The sequence below is a fragment of the Lissotriton vulgaris genome, chromosome 7 (genome assembly GCF_964263255.1).
Source record: "Lissotriton vulgaris chromosome 7, aLisVul1.2, whole genome shotgun sequence".
Taxonomy (NCBI): domain Eukaryota; kingdom Metazoa; phylum Chordata; class Amphibia; order Caudata; family Salamandridae; genus Lissotriton; species Lissotriton vulgaris.
Window position 1 is genome coordinate 1,416,161,598 of NC_141695.1, and position 18,950 is coordinate 1,416,180,547.

Below are 18,950 nucleotides of genomic sequence, written 5' to 3' on the forward strand. Positions count from 1 at the left end.
TGTGGGAGGGTTTTGGGGTCCGGGAGTACAGCTGGCACAGTCTAATGTTGATTGCATTTGTTTTTCAGGAAATCAATGGTGGAAAAGGGGAGTTAGGGCCTAGCGGCAAAGCGCATTTGGACTGAATTCCAGGTAGGCCCGAAAATTGCTAAATCTCACTTTTTACGGTTTTGCTTTCTGGCTGTTTGGGGGTGTTAAATGTGTTTTCGCCCGGGTTGACGGGTCTGGTGGCATTGCTTGGAATGTCTACTACCGGATAAAAGCTTTTTGGCGAAAATCCATGGTGGAATTTTTTTTCACTTTCCAGAGTTTTCGCTCACTTTTGTGTTTCGGGGGCCTGCTTGGGGGGTTCCTGGTGTTTAGGGGCGGGTTGGGGGTTCTTGGAGCAACGCTGGGTATGGATGGTTTTGATTGCCAGTGGTTTGAAGAAAATCCATGGTGGCAAAGGGGAGTTAGGGCCTAGCTGCAGAGCATGCACAGAGTGATTTGGGATTGAGGGCTAAATTATTCTGTCTCACTTTTTTCAGTTTTGCTTTTTGGCTGTTTGGGGGTGTTAAACGTGTTTTCGCCTCGGTTGACGGTTCTGGGGTCATTGCTGGGAAGGTCTAATAACAGATAAAAGTGTTTTGGAGAAAATCCATGGTGGAAAAGTTTTTCACTTTCCAGAGTTTTCGATCACTTTTGTGTTTTTGGGGGCCGCTTGGGGGGGTTCCTGGTGTTTGGGGGGGTTGGGGGGTCTCGGAGCAATGCTAGGTATTGATAGTTTTGATTGCAAGTGGTTTGGAGAAAATCCATGGTGGCAAACGGGAGTTAGGGCCTAGCTGCAGAGTGCACACAGAGTGATTTAGGATTGAGGGCTAAATTATTCTAAGTCTCACTTTTTGTGGTTTTGCTTTTTGGCTGTTTGGGGGTGTTAAACTTGTTTTTGCCCGGGTTGATGGGTCTGGGGGCATTGCTAGGAAGGTCTAATACCGGATAAAAGTGGTTTGGAGAAACCTCACTTTCTCGTTTTCGGGAGGCTGTTTGGGGGGGGTTTCTGGTGTTTGTGGGGGGTTTTGGGGTCTTGGAGCAACGCTGGGTATGGATACTTTTGATTGCAAGTGGTTTGGAGAAAATCCATGGTGGCAAACGGGAGTTGGGGCCTAGCTGGTGAGTGCGCACGGAGTGATTTAGGATTGAGGGCTAAATTATTCTAAGTCTCACTTTTTACGGTTTTGCTTTTTGGCTGTTTGGGGGTGTTAAACTTGTTTCCGCCTGGGATGACGGGTCTGGGGGTATTGCTTGGAAGGTCTAATACTGGATAAAAGTGTTTTGGAGAAAATCGATGGTGAAAAAGATTTTGACTTTTCAGAGTTTTCGCTCACTTTTGTGTTTTCGGGGGCCTGCTTGGGGAGTTAATGGTGTTTAGGGGCGGGTTGGGGGTTCTTGGAGCTACGCTGGGTATGGATGGTTTTGATTGCCAGTGGTTTGAAGAAAATCCATGGTGGCAAAGAGGAGTTGGGGCCTAGCTGCAGAGCATGCACAAAGTGATTTGGGATTGAGGGCTAAATTGTTCTAAGTCTCACTTTTTGCGGTTTCGCTTTTTGGCTGTTTGGGGGTGTTAAACTTGTTTTCGCCCGGGTTGACGGGTCTGGGTGTATTTCTAGGAAGGTCTAATACCAGATAAAAGTGGTTTGGAGAAAATCGGAGGTGAAAAAGTGTTTCCATTTTCAGATATTTCGCTCACTTTCTCGTTTTCGGGAGGCTGTTTGGGGGGTTCCTGGTGTTTGGGGGGTTGGGGGATCTTGGAGCAACGCTGGGTATGGATAGTTTTGATTGCAAGTGGTTTGGAGAAAATCCATGGTGGCAAAGGGGAGTTAGGGCCTGGCTGCAGAGCACGCACAGAGTGATTTGGGATCGAGGGCTAAATTATTCTTAGTCTCACTTTTTTTTTGTTTTTTGGTTGTTTGGGGGTGTTAAACTTGTTTCCACCTCGGTTTGACGGGTCTGGGGGCATTTCTGGGAAGGTGTAATACCGTATAAAAGTGGTTTGGAGAAAATCGGAGGTGAAAAAGTTTTTCCATTTTCAGACATTTCGCTCACTTTAGCGTTATTGGGTGGCTGTTTGGGGGGTGTTCCTGGTGTTTGTGGGGGGGGGTTGGGGTCTTGGAGCAACGCTGGGTATGGATACTTTTGATTGCAAGTGGTTTGGAGAAAATCCATGGTGGCAGACAGGAGTTAGGGCCTAGCTGCAGAGCACGCACAGAGTGATTTGGGATTGAGGGCTAAATTATTCTAAGTCTCACTTTTTGCGGTTTTGCTTTTTGGCTGTGTGAGGGTGTTAAACTTGTTTCCGCCTGGGATGACGGGTCTGGGGGTATTGCTGGGAAGGTCTAATACCGGATAAAAGTGTTTTGGAGAAAATCCATGGTGGAAAGTTTTTCACTTTCCAGAGATTTCGCTCACTTTTGTGTTTTCGGCGGCCTGCTTGGGGGGTTCCTGGTGTTTTGTGGGGTTGGGGGGTCTAGGTGCAACACTGGGTATGGATAGTTTTGATTGCAAGTGGTTTGGAGAAAATCCATGGTGGCAAAGGGGAGTTAGGGCCTAGCTGCAGAGCTTGCACAGAGTGATTTGGGATTGAGGGCTAAATTATTCTTAGTCTCGCTTTTTTCGGTTTTGCTTTTTGGTTGTTTGGGGGTGTTAAACTTGTTTCCGCCTCGGTTTGACAGGTCTGGGGGCATTGCTGGGAAGGTCTTATACCGGTTAAAGGTGGTTTGGAGAAAATCGGAGGTGAAAAAGTTTTTGTGGGAGGGTTTTGGGGTCCGGGAGTAATGCTGGCACAGTCTAATGTTGATTGCATTTGTTTTTCAGGAAATCCATAGTGGAAAAGGGGAGTTAGGGCCTAGCGGCAAAGCGCATTTGGACTGAATTCCAGGTAGGCCCGAAAATTGCTATATCTCACTTTTTACGGTTTGCTTTTTGGCTGTTTGGGGTTGTTAAATGTGTTTTCGCCCTAGTTGACGGGTCTGGGGGCATTGCTGGGAAGGTCTATTACCGGATAAAAGTGGTTTGGAGAAAATCGGAGGTGAAAAAGTGTTTCCATTTTCAGATATTTCGCTCACTTTATCGTTTTCCGGAGGCTGTTTGGGGGGGTTCCTGGTGTTTGTGAGGGGTTTTGGGGGTCTTAGAGAAACGCTGGGTATGGATACGTTTGAATGCAAGTGGTTTAGAGAAAATCCATGGTGGAAAAGGGGAGTTAGGGCCTAGCTGCAGAGTGTGCACAGAGGGATTTGGTATTGAGGGCTAAATTATTCTAAGTCTCACTTTTTACGGTTTTGCTTTTTGGCTGTTTGGGGGTGTTAAACTTGTTTCCACCTGGGTTGACAGGGTCCGGGGGCATTGCTTGGAAGGACTAATACCGGATAAAAGCTTTTTGGAGAAAATCCATGGTGGAAAAGTTTTTCACTTTCCAGAGTTTTTGCTCACTTTTGTGTTTCTGGGGCCTGCTTGGGGGGGTTCCTGGTGTTTGGGGGGGTTGGGGGGTCTTGGAGCAACGCTGGGTATTGATAGTTTTGATTGCAAGTGGTTTGGAGAAAATCCCTGGTGGCAAAGGGGAGTTAGGGCCTAGCTGGAGAGTTCGCATGGAGTGATTTGGGATTGAGGGCTAAATTGTTCTAAGTCTCACTTTTTGCGGTTTTGCTTTTTGGCTGTTTGGGGTTGTTAAACTTGTTTTCACCCGGGTTGACGTGTCTGGGGGCATTGCTGGGAAGGCCTATTACCGGATAAAAGTGGTTTGGAGAAAATCGGAGGTGAAAAACTTTTTTCCATTTTCAGACATATGCTCATTTTAGTGTTTTCAGGGGGCTGTTTGGGGGGTGTTCCTGGTGTTTGTGGGGGGGTTTGGTGTCTTGGAGCAACGCTGGGTATGGATACTTTTGATTGCAAGTGGTTTGGAGAAAATCCATGGTGGCAAACGGGAGTTAGGGCCTAGCTGCAGAGCGCGCACGGAGTGATTTGGGACTGAGGGCTAAATTATTCTTAGTCTCACTTTTTTCGGTTTTGCTTTTTGTTTGTTTGGGGGTGTTAAGCTTGTTTCCGCCTCGGTTTGAAGGGTCTGGGGGTATTGCTGGGAAGGTGTATTACCGGATTAAAGTGGTTTGGAGAAAATCGGAGGTGGAAAAGTTTTTCAATTTTCAGACATTTCGCTCACTTTAGCGTTTTCGGGGGGCTGTTTGGGGGGTTCCTGGTGTTTGTGGGGGGGTTTTGGGGTCTTGGAGCAACGCTGCGTATGGATACTTTTGATTGCAAGTGGTTTGGAGAAAATCCATGGTGGCAAACGTGAGTTAGGGCTAGCTGCAGAGCGCGCACGGAGTGATTTGGGATTGAGGGCTAAATAATACTAAGTCTCACTTCTTGCGGTTTTACTTTTTGGCTGGTTGCAGGTGTTAAACTTGTTTCCGCCTGGGATGACGGGTCTGGGGGTATTGCTGGGAAGGTCTAATACCGGATAAAAGTGTTTTGGAGAAAATCCATGGTGGAAAGTTTTTCACTTTCCAGAGATTTCGCTCACTTTTGTGTTTTCGGCGGCCTGCTTGGGGGGTTCCTGGTGTTATGTGGGGTTGGGGGGTCTTAGTGCAACGCTGTGTATGGATAGTTTTGATTGCAAGTGGTTTGGAGAAAATCCATGGTGGCAAAGGGGAGTTAGGGCCTAGCTGCATAGCATGCACAGAGTGATTTGGGATTGAGGGCTAAATTGTTCTAAGTCTCACTTTTTGCGGTTTAGCTTTTTGGCTGTTTGGGGGTGTTAAACTTGTTTTCGCCCGGGTTGACAGGTCTGGGTGTATTTCTAGGAAGGTCTAATACCGGATAAAAGTGGTTTGGAGAAAATCGGAGGTGAAAAAGTGTTTCCATTTTCAGATATTTCGCTCACTTTCTCATTTTCGGGAGGCTGTTTGGGGGGTTCCTGGTGTTTGGGGGGTTGGGGGATCTTGGAGCAACGCTGGGTATGGATAGTTTTGATTGCAAGTGGTTTGGAGAAAATCCATGGTGGCAAAGGGGAGTTAGGGCCTGGCTGCAGAGCACGCACAGAGTGATTTGGGATCGAGGGCTAAATTATTCTTAGTCTCACTTTTTTTTTTGTTTTTTGGTTGTTTGGGGGTGTTAAACTTGTTTCCACCTCGGTTTGACGGGTCTGGGGGCATTTCTGGGAAGGTGTAATACCGTATACAAGTGGTTTGGAGAAAATCGGAGGTGAAAAAGTGTTTCCATTTTCAGACATTTCGCTCACTTTAGCGTTATCGGGGGGCTGTTTGGGGAGTGTTCCTGGTGTTTGTGGGGGGGGTTTGGGGTCTTGGAGCAACGCTGGGTATGGATACTTTTGATTGCAAGTGGTTTGGAGAAAATCCATGGTGGCAAACAGGAGTTAGGGCCTAGCTGCAGAGCGTGCACAGAGTGATTTGGGATTGAGGGCTAAATTATTCTACGTCTCACTTTTTGTGGTTTTGCTTTTTGGCTGTTTGGGGGTGTTAAACTTGTGTTTGCCCGGGTTGATAGGTCTGGGGGCATTGCTGGGAAGGCCTATTACCGTATAAAAGTGGTTTGGAGAAAATCGGAGGTGAAAAAGTTTTTCCATTTTCAGACATTTCGCTCACTTTAGCGTTATTGGGGGGCTGTTTGGGGGGTGTTCCTGGTGTTTGTGGGGGGGTTTGGGGTCTTAGAGCAACGCTGGGTATGGGTACGTTTGATTGCAAGTGGTTTGGAGAAAATCCATGGTGGCAAAGGGGAGTAGGGGCCTAGCTGGAGAGTGCGCACGCAGTGATTTGGGATTGAGGGCTAAATTATTCTAAGTCTCACTTTTTATCGTTTTGCTTTTTGGCTGTTTGGGGGTGTTAAACTTGTTTCTATCTGGGTTGACGGGTCCTGGGGCATTGCTGGGAAGGTCTAATACCGGATAAAAGCTTTTTGGAGAAAATCCATGGTGGAAAAGTTTTTCACTTTCCAGAGTTTTCGCTCACTTTTGTGTTTCGGGGGTCTGCTTGGGGGGGGTCCTGGTGTTTGGGGGGTTGGGGGGTCTTGGAGCAGCGCTGGGTATTGATAGTTTTGATAGCAAGTGGTTTGGAGAAAATCCATGGTGGCAAAGGGGAGTTAGGGCCTAGCTGCAGAGCGCGCACGGAGTGATTTGGGATTGAGGGCTAAATTATTCTTAGTCTCACTTTTTTCGGTTTTGCTTTTTGTTTGTTTGGGAGGTGTTAAACTTGTTTCTGCCTCGGTTTGAAGGGTCTGGGGGTATTGCTGGGAAGGTGTATTACCGGATTAAAGTGGTTTGGAGAAAATCGGAGGTGGAAAAGTTTTTCAATTTTCAGACATTTCGCTCACTTTAGCGTTTTCGGGGGGCTGTTTGGGGGGTTCCTGGTGTTTGTGGGGGCGTTTTGGGGTCTTGGAGCAACGCTGCGTATTGATACTTTTGATTGCAAGTGGTTTGGAGAAAATCCATGGTGGCAAACGAGAGTTAGGGCTAGCTGCAGAGCGCGCACGGAGTGATTTGGGATTTAGGGCTAAATTATTCTAAGTCTCACTTTTTGCGGTTTTACTTTTTGGCTGGTTGGGGGTGTTAAACTTGTTTCCGCCTGGGATGACGGGTCTGGGGGTATTGCTGGGAAGGTCTAATACCGGATAAAAGTGTTTTGGAGAAAATCCATGGTGGAAAGTTTTTCACTTTCCAGAGATTTCGCTCACTTTTGTGTTTTCGGCAGCCTGCTTGGGGGGTTCCTGGTGTTTTGTGGGGTTGGGGGGTCTAGGTGCAACGTTGTGTATGGATAGTTTTGATTGCAAGTGGTTTGGAGAAAATCCATGGTGGCAAAGGGGAGTTAGGGCCTAGCTGCAGAGCATGCACAGAGTGATTTGAGATTGAGGGCTAAATTATTCTTAGTCTCACTTTTTCCGGTTTTGCTTTTTGGTTGTTTCGGGGTGTTAAACTTGTTTCCGCCTCGGTTTGACGGGTCTGGGGGCATTGCTGGGAAGGTGTAATACCGGATTAAAGTGGTTTGGAGAAAATCGGAGGTGAAAAAGTTTTTCCATTTTCAGACATTTCGCTCACTTTAGCGTTTTCTGGGGCTGTTTGGGGGGGTTCCTGGTGTTTGTGTGGGGGTTTAGGGATCTTGGAGCAACGCTGGGTATGGATACTTTTGATTGCAAGTGGTTTGGAGAAAATCCATGGTGGCAAACAGGAGTTAGGGCCTAGCTGCAGAGCGTGCACAGAGTGATTTGGGATTGAGGGCTAAATTATTCTAAGTCTCACTTTTTGTGGTTTTGCTTTTTGGCTGTTTGGGGGTGTTAAACTTGTTTTTGCCCGGGTTGATGGGTCTGGGGGCATTGCTAGGAAGGTCTTATACCGGATAAAAGTGGTTTGGAGAAACCTCTCTTTCTTGTTTTTGGGAGGCTGTTTGGGGGTTGTTCCTGGTGTTTGTGGGGGGTTTTGGGGTCTTGGAGCAACGCTGGGTATGGATACTTTTGATTGCAAGTGGTTTGGAGAAAATCCATGGTGGAAAAGTTTTTCACTTTCCAGAGTTTTCGCTCACTTTTGTGTTTCGGGGGCCTGCTTGGGGGGGTTCCTGGTGTTTTGGGGATTGGGGGGTCTTGGAGCAACGCTGGGTATGGATACGTTAGATTGCAAGTGGTTTGGAGAAAATCCATGGTGGGAAAGGGGAGTTAGGGCCTAGCTGCAGAGCTCGCACGGATGGATTTGGGATTGAGGGCTAAATTATTCCAAGTCTCACTTTTTGCGGTTTTGCTTTTTGGCTGTTGGGGGTGTTAAACTTTTTTCCACCTGGGTTGACTGGTCTGTGGGCATTGCTGAGAAGGTCTAATACCGGTTAAAGGTGGTTTGGAGAAAATCGGAGCCGAAAAAGTTTTTGCGTTTTTGCTCACTTGCCTGTATTTGGGGTGCTATTTGGGGGGCTTCTAGGTTTTTGTGGGAGTGTTTTGGGGTCCGGGAGTACAGCTGGCACAGTCTAATGTTGATTGCATTTTTTTTTCAGGAAATCAATGGTGGAAAAGGGGAGTTAGGGCCTAGCGGCAAAGCGCATTTGGACTGAATTCCAGGTAGGCCCGAAAATTGCTAAATCTCACTTTTTACGGTTTTGCTTTTTGGCTGTTTGGGGGTGTTAAATGTGTTTTCGCCCGGGTTGACGAGTCTGGTGGCATTGCTTGGAATGTCTACTACCGGATAAAAGCTTTTTGGAGAAAATCCATGGTGGAATTTTTTTTCACTTTCCAGAGTTTTCGCTCACTTTTGTGTTTCGGGGGCCTGCTTGGGGGGTTCCTGGTGTTTAGGGGCGGGTTGGGGGTTCTTGGAGCAACGCTGGGTATGGATGGTTTTGATTGCCAGTGGTTTGAAGAAAATCCATGGTGGCAAAGGGGAGTTAGGGCCTAGCTGCAGAGCATGCACAGAGTGATTTGGGATTGAGGGCTAAATTATTCTGTCTCACTTTTTTCAGTTTTGCTTTTTGGCTGTTTGGGGGTGTTAAACGTGTTTTCACCTCGGTTGACGGTTCTGGGGTCATTGCTGGGAAGGTCTAATACCAGATAAAAGTGTTTTGGAGAAAATCCATGGTGGAAAAGTTTATCACTTTCCAGAGTTTTCGATCACTTTTGTGTTTTTGGGGGCCTGCTTGGGGGGGTTCCTGGTGTTTGGGGGGGTTGGGGGGTCTCGGAGCAATGCTGGGTATTGATAGTTTTGATTGCAAGTGGTTTGGAGAAAATCCATGGTGGCAAACGGGAGTTAGGGCCTAGCTGCAGAGTGCACACCGAGTGATTTAGGATTGAGGGCTAAATTATTCTAAGTCTCACTTTTTGTGGTTTTGCTTTTTGGCTGTTTGGGGGTGTTAAACTTGTTTTTGCCCGGGTTGATGGGTCTGGGGGCATTGCTAGGAAGGTCTAATACCGGATAAAAGTGGTTTGGACAAACCTCACTTTCTTGTTTTCGGGAGGCTGTTTGGGGGGGGGGGGGTTTCTGGTGTTTGTGGGGGGTTTTGGGGTCTTGGAGCAACGCTGGGTATGGATACTTTTGATTGCAAGTGGTTTGGAGAAAATCCATGGTGGCAAACGGGAGTTGGGGCCTAGCTGCGGAGTGCGCACGGAGTGATTTAGGATTGAGGGCTAAATTATTCTAAGTCTCACTTTTTACGGTTTTGCTTTTTGGCTGTTTGGGGGTGTTAAACTTGTTTCCGCCTGGGTTGACGGGTCCGGGGGCATTGCTGGGAAGGTCTAATACCGGATAAAAGCTTTTTGGAGAAAATCCATGGTGGAAAAGTTTTTCACTTTCCAGAGTTTTCGCTCACTTTTGTGTTTCGAGGGCCTGCTTGGGGGGGGTTCCTGGTGTTTGGGGGGTTGGGGGGTCTTGGAGCAGCGCTGGGTATTGATAGTTTTGATAGCAAGTGGTTTGGAGAAAATCCATGGTGGCAAAGGGGAGTTAGGGCCTAGCTGCAGAGCATGCACAGAGTGATTTGGGATTGAGGGCTAAATTATTCTGTCTCACTTTTTTCAGTTTTGCTTTTTGGCTGTTTGGGGGTGTTAAACGTGTTTCCGCCTCGGTTGACGGTTCTGGGGGCATTGCTGGGAAGGTCTAATACCAGATAAAAGTGTTTTGGAGAAAATCCATGGTGGAAAAGTTTTTCACTTTCCAGAGTTTTCGATCACTTTTGTGTTTTTGGGGGCCTGCTTGGGGGGGTTCCTGGTGTTTGGGGGGGTTGGGGGGTCTCGGAGCAATGCTGGGTATTGATAGTTTTGATTGCAAGTGGTTTGGAGAAAATCCATGTTGGCAAAGGGGAGTTAGGGCCTAGCTGTAGAGAGCGCATGGAGTGATTTGGGATCGAGGGCTAAATTATTCTAATTCTCACTTTTTGCGGTTTTGCTTTTTGGCTGTTTGGGGGTGTTAAACTTGTTTTCGCCGGGGTTGATGGGTCTGGGTGTATTGCTAGGAAGGTCTAATACCAGAAAAAAGTGGTTTGGAGAAAATCGGAGGTGGAAAAGTGTTTCCATTTTCAGACATTTCGGTCACTTTAGCGTTTTCGGCGGGCTGTTTGGGGGGTTCCTGGTGTTTGTAGAGGGGATTTTGGGGTCTTGGAGCAACGCTGCGTATGGATACTTTTGATTGCAAGTGGTTTGGAGAAAATCCATGGTGGCAAACAGGAGTTAGGGCCTAGCTGCAGAGCGCGCACAGAGTGATTTGGGATTGAGGGCTAAATTATTCTAAGTCTCACTTTTTGTGGTTTTGCTTTTTGGCTGTTTGGGGGTGTTAAACTTGTTTTTGCCCGGGTTGATGGGTCTGGGGGCATTGCTAGGAAGGTCTAATACCGGATAAAAGTGGTTTGGAGAAACCTCTCTTTCTTGTTTTCGGGAGGCTGTTTGGGGGTTGTTCCTGGTGTTTGTGGGGGGTTTTGGGGTCTTGGAGCAACGCTGGGTATGGATACTTTTGATTGCAAGTGGTTTGGAGAAAATCCATGGTGGAAAAGTTTTTCACTTTCCAGAGTTTTCGCTCACTTTTGTGTTTCGGGGGCCTGCTTGGGGGGGTTCCTGGTGTTTGGGGGATTGGGGGTCTTGGAGCAACGCTGGGTATGGATACGTTAGATTGCAAGTGGTTTGGAGAAAATCCATGGTGGCAAAGGGGAGTTAGGGCCTAGCTGCAGAGCTCGCACGGATGGATTTGGGATTGAGGGCTAAATTATTCCAAGTCTCACTTTTTGCGGTTTTGCTTTTTGGCTGTTGGGGGTGTTAAACTTTTTTCCACCTGGGTTGACTGGTCTGTGGGCATTGCTGAGAAGGTCTAATACCGGTTAAAGGTGGTTTGGAGAAAATCGGAGGTGAAAAAGTTTTTGCATTTTTGCTCACTTGCCTGTATTTGGGGTGCTGTTTGGGGGGCTTCTAGGTTTTTGTGGGAGGGTTTTGGGGTCCGGGAGTACAGCTGGCACAGTCTAATGTTGATTGCATTTGTTTTTCAGGAAATCAATGGTGGAAAAGGGGAGTTAGGGCCTAGCGGCAAAGCGCATTTGGACTGAATTCCAGGTAGGCCCGAAAATTGCTAAATCTCACTTTTTACGGTTTTGCTTTTTGGCTGTTTGGGGGTGTTAAATGTGTTTTCGCCCGGGTTGACGGGTCTGGTGGCATTGCTTGGAATGTCTACTACCGGATAAAAGCTTTTTGGAGAAAATCCATGGTGGAAAGTTTTTTTCACTTTCCAGAGTTTTCGCTCACTTTTGTGTTTCGGGGGCCTGCTTGGGGGGGTTCCTGGTGTTTAGGGGCGGGTTGGGGGTTCTTGGAGCAACGCTGGGTATGGATGGTTTTGATTGCCAGTGGTTTGAAGAAAATCCATGGTGGCAAAGGGGAGTTAGGGCCTAGCTGCAGAGCATGCACAGAGTGATTTGGGATTGAGGGCTAAATTATTCTGTCTCACTTTTTTCAGTTTTGCTTTTTGGCTGTTTGGGGGTGTTAAACGTGTTTTCGCCTCGGTTGACGGTTCTGGGGTCATTGCTGGGAAGGTCTAATACCAGATAAAAGTGTTTTGGAGAAAATCCATGGTGGAAAAGTTTTTCACTTTCCAGAGTTTTCGATCACTTTTGTGTTTTTGGGGGCCTGCTTGGGGGGGGGTTCCTGGTGTTTGGGGGGGTTGGGGGGTCTCGGAGCAATGCTGGGTATTGATAGTTTTGATTGCAAGTGGTTTGGAGAAAATCCATGGTGGCAAACGGGAGTTAGGGCCTAGCTGCAGAGTGCACACCGAGTGATTTAGGATTGAGGGCTAAATTATTCTAAGTCTCACTTTTTGTGGTTTTGCTTTTTGGCTGTTTGGGGGTGTTAAACTTGTTTTTGCCCGGGTTGATGGGTCTGGGGCCATTGCTAGGAAGGTCTAATACCGGATAAAAGTGGTTTGGAGAAACCTCACTTTCTCGTTTTCGGGAGGCTGTTGGGGGGGGTTTCTGGTGTTTGTGGGGGGTTTTGGGGTCTTGGAGCAACGCTGGGTATGGATACTTTTGATTGCAAGTGGTTTGGAGAAAATCCATGGTTGCAAACGGGAGTTGGGGCCTAGCTGCGGAGTGCGCACGGAGTGATTTAGGATTGAGGGCTAAATTATTCTAAGTCTCACTTTTTACGGTTTTGCTTTTTGGCTGTTTGGGGGTGTTAAACTTGTTTCCGCCTGGGTTGACGGGTCCGGGGGCATTGCTGGGAAGGTCTAATACCGGATAAAAGCTTTTTGGAGAAAATCCATGGTGGAAAAGTTTTTCACTTTCCAGAGTTTTTGCTCACTTTTGTGTTTCGAGGGCCTGCTTGGGGGGGGGTTCCTGGTGTTTGGGGGGTTGGGGGGTCTTGGAGCAGCGCTGGGTATTGATAGTTTTGATAGCAAGTGGTTTGGAGAAAATCCATGGTGGCAAAGGGGAGTTAGGGCCTAGCTGCAGAGCATGCACAGAGTGATTTGGGATTGAGGGCTAAATTATTCTGTCTCACTTTTTTCAGTTTTGCTTTTTGGCTGTTTGGGGGTGTTAAACGTGTTTCCGCCTCGGTTGACGGTTCTGGGGGCATTGCTGGGAAGGTCTAATACCAGATAAAAGTGTTTTGGAGAAAATCCATGGTGGAAAAGTTTTTCACTTTCCATAGTTTTCGATCACTTTTGTGTTTTTGGGGGCCTGCTTGGGGGGGTTCCTGGTGTTTGGGGGGGTTGGGGGGTCTCGGAGCAATGCTGGGTATTGATAGTTTTGATTGCAAGTGGTTTGGAGAAAATCCATGGTGGCAAAGGGGAGTTAGGGCCTAGCTGTAGAGAGCGCATGGAGTGATTTGGGATCGAGGGCTAAATTATTCTAAGTCTCACTCTTTGCGGTTTTGCTTTTTGGCTGTTTGGGGGTGTTAAACTTGTTTTCGCCCGGGTTGATGGGTCTGGGTGTATTGCTAGGAAGGTCTAATACCAGACAAAAGTGGTTTGGAGAAAATCGGAGGTGGAAAAGTGTTTCCATTTTCAGACATTTCGGTCACTTTAGCGTTTTCGGGGGGCTGTTTGGGGGGTTCCTGGTGTTTGTGGGGGGGTTTGGGGTCTTGGAGCAACGCTGCGTATGGATACATTTGATTGCAAGTGGTTTGGAGAAAATCCATGGTGGCAAACAGGAGTTAGGGCCTAGCTGCAGAGCGCGCACAGAGTGATTTGGGATTGAGGGCTAAATTATTCTAAGTCTCACTTTTTGTGGTTTTGCTTTTTGGCTGTTTGGGGGTGTTAAACTTGTTTTTGCCCGGGTTGATGTGTCTGGGGGCATTGCTAGGAAGGTCTAATACCGGATAAAAGTGGTTTGGAGAAACCTCTCTTTCTTGTTTTTGGGAGGCTGTTTGGGGGTTGTTCCTGGTGTTTGTGGGGGGTTTTGGGGTCTTGGAGCAACGCTGGGTATGGATACTTTTGATTGCAAGTGGTTTGGAGAAAATCCATGGTGGAAAAGTTTTTTCACTTTCCAGAGTTTTCGCTCACTTTTGTGTTTCGGGGGCCTGCTTGGGGGGGGTTCCTGGTGTTTGGGGGATTGGGGGGTCTTGAAGCAACGCTGGGTATGGATACGTTAGATTGCAAGTGGTTTGGAGAAAATCCATGGTGGCAAAGGGGAGTTAGGGCCTAGCTGCAGAGCTCGCACGGATGGATTTGGGATTGAGGGCTAAATTATTCCAAGTCTCACTTTTTGCGGTTTTGCTTTTTGGCTATTGGGGGTGTTAAACTTTTTTCCACCTGGGTTGACTGGTCTGTGGGCATTGCTGAGAAGGTCTAATACCGGTTAAAGGTGGTTTGGAGAAAATCGGAGGTGAAAAAGTTTTTGCGTTTTTGCTCACTTGCCTGTATTTGGGGTGCTGTTTGGGGGGCTTCTAGGTTTTTGTGGGAGGGTTTTGGGGTCCGGGAGTACAGCTGGCACAGTCTAATGTTGATTGCATTTGTTTTTCAGGAAATCAATGGTGGAAAAGGGGAGTTAGGGCCTAGCGGCAAAGCGCATTTGGACTGAATTCCAGGTAGGCCCGAAAATTGCTAAATCTCACTTTTTACGGTTTTGCTTTTTGGCTGTTTGGGGGTGTTAAATGTGTTTTCGCCCGGGTTGACAGGTCTGGTGGCATTGCTTGGAATGTCTACTACCGGATAAAAGCTTTTTAGAGAAAATCCATGGTGGAATTTTTTTTCACTTTCCAGAGTTTTCGCTCACTTTTGTGTTTCGGGGGCCTGCTGGGGGGGGGTTCCTGGTGTTTGGGGGGGTTGGGGGGTCTTGGAGCAACGCTGGGTATTGATAGATTTGATTGCAAGTGGTTTGGAGAAAATCCCTGGTGGCAAAGGGGAGTTAGGGCCTAGCTGGAGAGTTCGCATGGAGTGATTTGGGATTGAGGGCTAAATTGTTCTAAGTCTCACTTTTTGCGGTTTTGCTTTTTGGCTGTTTGGGGTTGTTAAACTTGTTTTCACCCGGGTTGACGTGTCTGAGGGCATTGCTGGGAAGGCCTATTACCGGATAAAAGTGGTTTGGAGAAAATCGGAGGTGAAAAAGTTTTTCCATTTTCAGACATTTCGCTCCCTTTAGCGTTTTCTGGGGCTGTTGGGGGGGGTTCCTGGTGTTTGTGGGGGGGGGTTTGGGATCTTGGAGCAACGCTGGGTATGGATACTTTTGATTGCAAGTGGTTTGGAGAAAATCCATGGTGGCAAACAGGAGTTAGGGCCTAGCTGCAGAGCGCGCACAGAGTGATTTGGGATTGAGGGCTAAATTATTCTAAGTCTCACTTTTTACGGTTTTGCTTTTTGGCTGTTTGGGGGTGTTAAACTTGTTTCCACCTGGGTTGACGGGGTCCGGGGGCATTGCTTGGAAGGTCTAATACCGGATAAAAGCTTTTTGGAGAAAATCCATGGTGGAAAAGTTTTTCACTTTCCAGAGTTTTTGCTCACTTTTGTGTTTCGGGGGCCTGCTTGGGGGGTTCCTGGTGTTTGGGGGGTTGGGGGGTCTTGGAGCAACGCTGGGTATTGATACTTTTGATTGCAAGTGGTTTGGAGAAAATCCATGGTGGCAAACGGGAGTTAGGGCCTAGCTGCAGAGCGCGCACGGAGTGATTTGGGACTGAGGGCTAAATTATTCTTAGTCTCACTTTTTTCGGTTTTGCTTTTTGTTTGTTTGGGGGTGTTAAGCTTGTTTCCGCCTCGGTTTGAAGGGTCTGGGGGTATTGCTGGGAAGGTGTATTACCGGATTAAAGTGGTTTGGAGAAAATCGGAGGTGAAAAAGTTTTTCAATTTTCAGACATTTCGCTCACTTTAGCGTTTTCGGGGGGCTGTTTGGGGGGTTCCTGGTGTTTGTGGGGGGGTTTTGGGGTCTTGGAGCAACGCTGCGTATGGATACTTTTGATTGCAAGTGGTTTGGAGAAAATCCATGGTGGCAAACGTGAGTTAGGGCTAGCTGCAGAGCGCGCACGGAGGGATTTGGTATTGAGGGCTAAATTATTCTAAGTCTCACTTTTTACGGTTTTGCTTTTTGGCTGTTTGGGGGTGTTAAACTTGTTTCCACCTGGGTTGACGGGGTCCGGTGGCATTGCTTGGAAGGACTAATACCGGATAAAAGCTTTTTGGAGAAAATCCATGGTGGAAAGTTTTTCACTTTCCAGAGATTTCGCTCACTTTTGTGTTTTCGGCGGCCTGCTTGGGAGGTTCCTGGTGTTATGTGGGGTTGGGGGGTCTTGGAGCAACGCTGGGTATTGATAGTTTTGATTGCAAGTGGTTTGGAGAAAATCCCTGGTGGCAAAGGGCAGTTAGGGCCTAGCTGCAGAGCTTGCACAGAGTGATTTGGGATTGAGGGCTAAATTATTCTTAGTCTCGCTTTTTTCGGTTTTGCTTTTTGGTTGTTTGGGGGTGTTAAACTTGTTTCCGCCTCGGTTTGACAGGTCTGGGGGCATTGCTGGGAAGGTCTTATACCGGTTAAAGGTGGTTTGGAGAAAATCGGAGGTGAAAAAGTTTTTGTGGGAGGGTTTTGGGGTCCAGGAGTACTGCTGGCAAAGTCTAATGTTGATTGCATTTGTTTTTCAGGAAATCCATAGTGGAAAAGGGGAGTTAGGGCCTAGCGGCAAAGCGCATTTGGACTGAATTCCAGGTAGGCCCGAAACTTGCTATATCTCACTTTTTACGGTTTGCTTTTTGGCTGTTTGGGGTTGTTAAATGTGTTTTCGCCCTAGTTGACGGGTCTGGGGGCATTGCTGGGAAGGTCTATTACCGGATAAAAGTGGTTTGGAGAAAATCGGAGGTGAAAAAGTGTTTCCATTTTCAGATATTTCGCTCACGTTATCGTTTTCGGGAGGCTGTTTGGGGGGGTTCCTGGTGTTTGTGGGGGGTTTTGGGGGTCTTAGAGCAACGCTGGGTATGGATACGTTTGATTGCAAGTGGTTTAGAGAAAATCCATGGCGGAAAAGGGGAGTTAGGGCCTAGCTGCAGAGTGTGCACAGAGGGATTTGGTATTGAGGGCTAAATTATTCTAAGTCTCACTTTTTACGGTTTTGCTTTTTGGCTGTTTGGGGGTGTTAAACTTGTTTCCACCTGGGTTGACGGGGTCCGGTGGCATTGCTTGGAAGGACTAATACCGGATAAAAGCTTTTTGGAGAAAATCCATGGTGGAAAAGTTTTTCACTTTCCAGAGTTTTTGCTCACTTTTGTGTTTCGGGGGCCTGCTTGGGGGGGTTCCTGGTGTTTGGGGGGGTTGGGGGGTCTTGGAGCAACGCTGGGTATTGATAGTTTGATTGCAAGTGGTTTGGAGAAAATCCCTGGTGGCAAAGGGGAGTTAGGGCCTAGCTGCAGAGCATGCACAGAGTGATTTAAGATTGAGGGCTAAATTATTCTTAGTCTCACTTTTTTCGGTTTTGCTTTTTGGTTGTTTGGGGGTGCTAAACTTGTTTCCGCCTCGGTTTGATGGGTCTGGGGGCATTGCTGGGAAGGTGTAATACCGGATTAAAGTGGTTTGGAGAAAATCGGAGGTGAAAAAGTTTTTCCATTTTCAGACATTTCGCTCACTTTAGCGTTTTCTGGGGCTGTTGGGGTGGTTCCTGGTGTTTGTGGGGGGGGTTTGGGATCTTGGAGCAACGCTGGGTATGGATACTTTTGATTGCAAGTGGCTTGGAGAAAATTCATGGTGGCAAACAGGAGTTAGGGCCTAGCAGCAGAGCGCGCACAGAGTGATTTGGGATTGAGGGCTAAATTATTCTAAGTCTCACTTTTTGTGGTTTTGCTTTTTGGCTGTTTGGGGGTGTTAAACTTGTTTTTGCCCCGGTTGATGGGTCTGGGGGCATTGCTATGAAGGTCTAATACAGGATAAAAGTGGTTTGGAGAAACCTCACTTTCTCGTTTTCGGGAGGCTGTTTGGGGGGGTTCCTGGTGTTTGTGGGGGGTTTTGGGGTCTTGGAGCAATGCTGGGTATGGATACTTTTGATTGCAAGTGGTTTGGAGAAAATCCATGGTGGAATTTTTTTTCACTTTCCAGAGTGCCTGCTTGGGGGGTTCCTGGTGTTTGGGGGGTCTTGGAGCAACACTGGGTATTGATAGTTTTGATTGCAAGTGGTTTGGAGAAAATCCATGGTCGCAAAGGGGAGTTAGGGCCTAGCTGCAGAGTGCGCATGGAGTGATTTGGGATTGAGGGCTAAATTGTTTTAAGTCTCACTTTTTGCGGTTTTGCTTTTTGGCTGTTTGGGGGTGTTAAACTTGTTTTCACCCGGTTGATGGGTCTGGGGGTATTGCTAGGAAGGTCTAATACCGGATAAAAGTGGTTTGGAGAAAATCAGAGGTGAAAAAGTGTTTCCATTTTCAGATATTTCGCTCACTTTCTCGTTTTCGGGAGGCTGTTTGGGGGGGTTCCTGGTGTTTGTGGGGGGTTTTGGGGTCTTAGAGCAACGCTGGGTATGGATACGTTTGGTTGCAAGTGGTTTGGAAAAAATCCATGCTGGAAAAGTTTTTCACTTTCCAGTGTTTTCGCTCACTTTTGTGTTTCCGGGGCCTGCCTGGGGGGGCTCCTGGTGTTTGGGGGGTTGGGGGGTCTTGGAGCAACGCTGGGTATTGATAGTTTTGATTGCAAGTGGTTTGGAGAAAATCCATGGTGGCAAAGAGGAGTTAGGGCCTAGCTACAGAGTGTGCACGGAGTGATTTAGGATTGAGGCCAAAATAATTTTCTCACTTTTTGCGTTTTTGCTTTTTGGCTGTTTGGGGGTGTTAAACTTGTTTTCGCCCGGGTTGACGGGTCTGAGGGCATTGCTGGGAAGGTCTATTACCGGATAAAAGTTGTTTGGAGAAAATCGGAGGTGAAAAACTTTTTTCCATTTTCAGACATTTCGCTCACTTTAGTGTTTTCAGGGGGCTATTTGGGGGGTTCCTGGTGTTTGTGGGGGGGGGGGGTTGAGGTCTTGGAGCAATGCTGGGTATGGATACTTTTGATTGCAAGTGGTTTGGAGAAAATCCATGGTGGCAAAGGGGAGTTAGGGCCTAGCTGAGTGCGCATGGAGTGATTTAGGGCTAAATTATTCTGTCTCACTTTTTGCGTTTTTGCTTTTTGGCTGTTTGGGGGTGTTAAACTTGTTTTCGCCCGGGTTGATGGGTCTGGGGGCATTGCTAGGAAGGTCTAATACCGGATAAAAGTGGTTTGGAGACAATCGGAGGTGAAAATGTTTTTCCATTTTCAGACATTTCGCTCACTTTAGCGTTTTCGGGGGGCTGTTTGGGGGGTTCCTGGTGTTTGTGGGGGGGTTTTGGGGTCTTGGAGCAACGCTGCGTATGGATACTTTTGATTGCAAGTGGTTTGGAGAAAATCCATGGTGGCAAACAGGAGTTAGGGCCTAGCTGCAGAGCGCACACAGAGTGATTTGGGATTCAGGGCTAAATTATTCTAAGTCTCTCTTTTTGTGGTTTTGCTTTTTGGCTGTTTGGGGGTGTTAAACTTGTTTTTGCCCGGGTTGATGGGTCT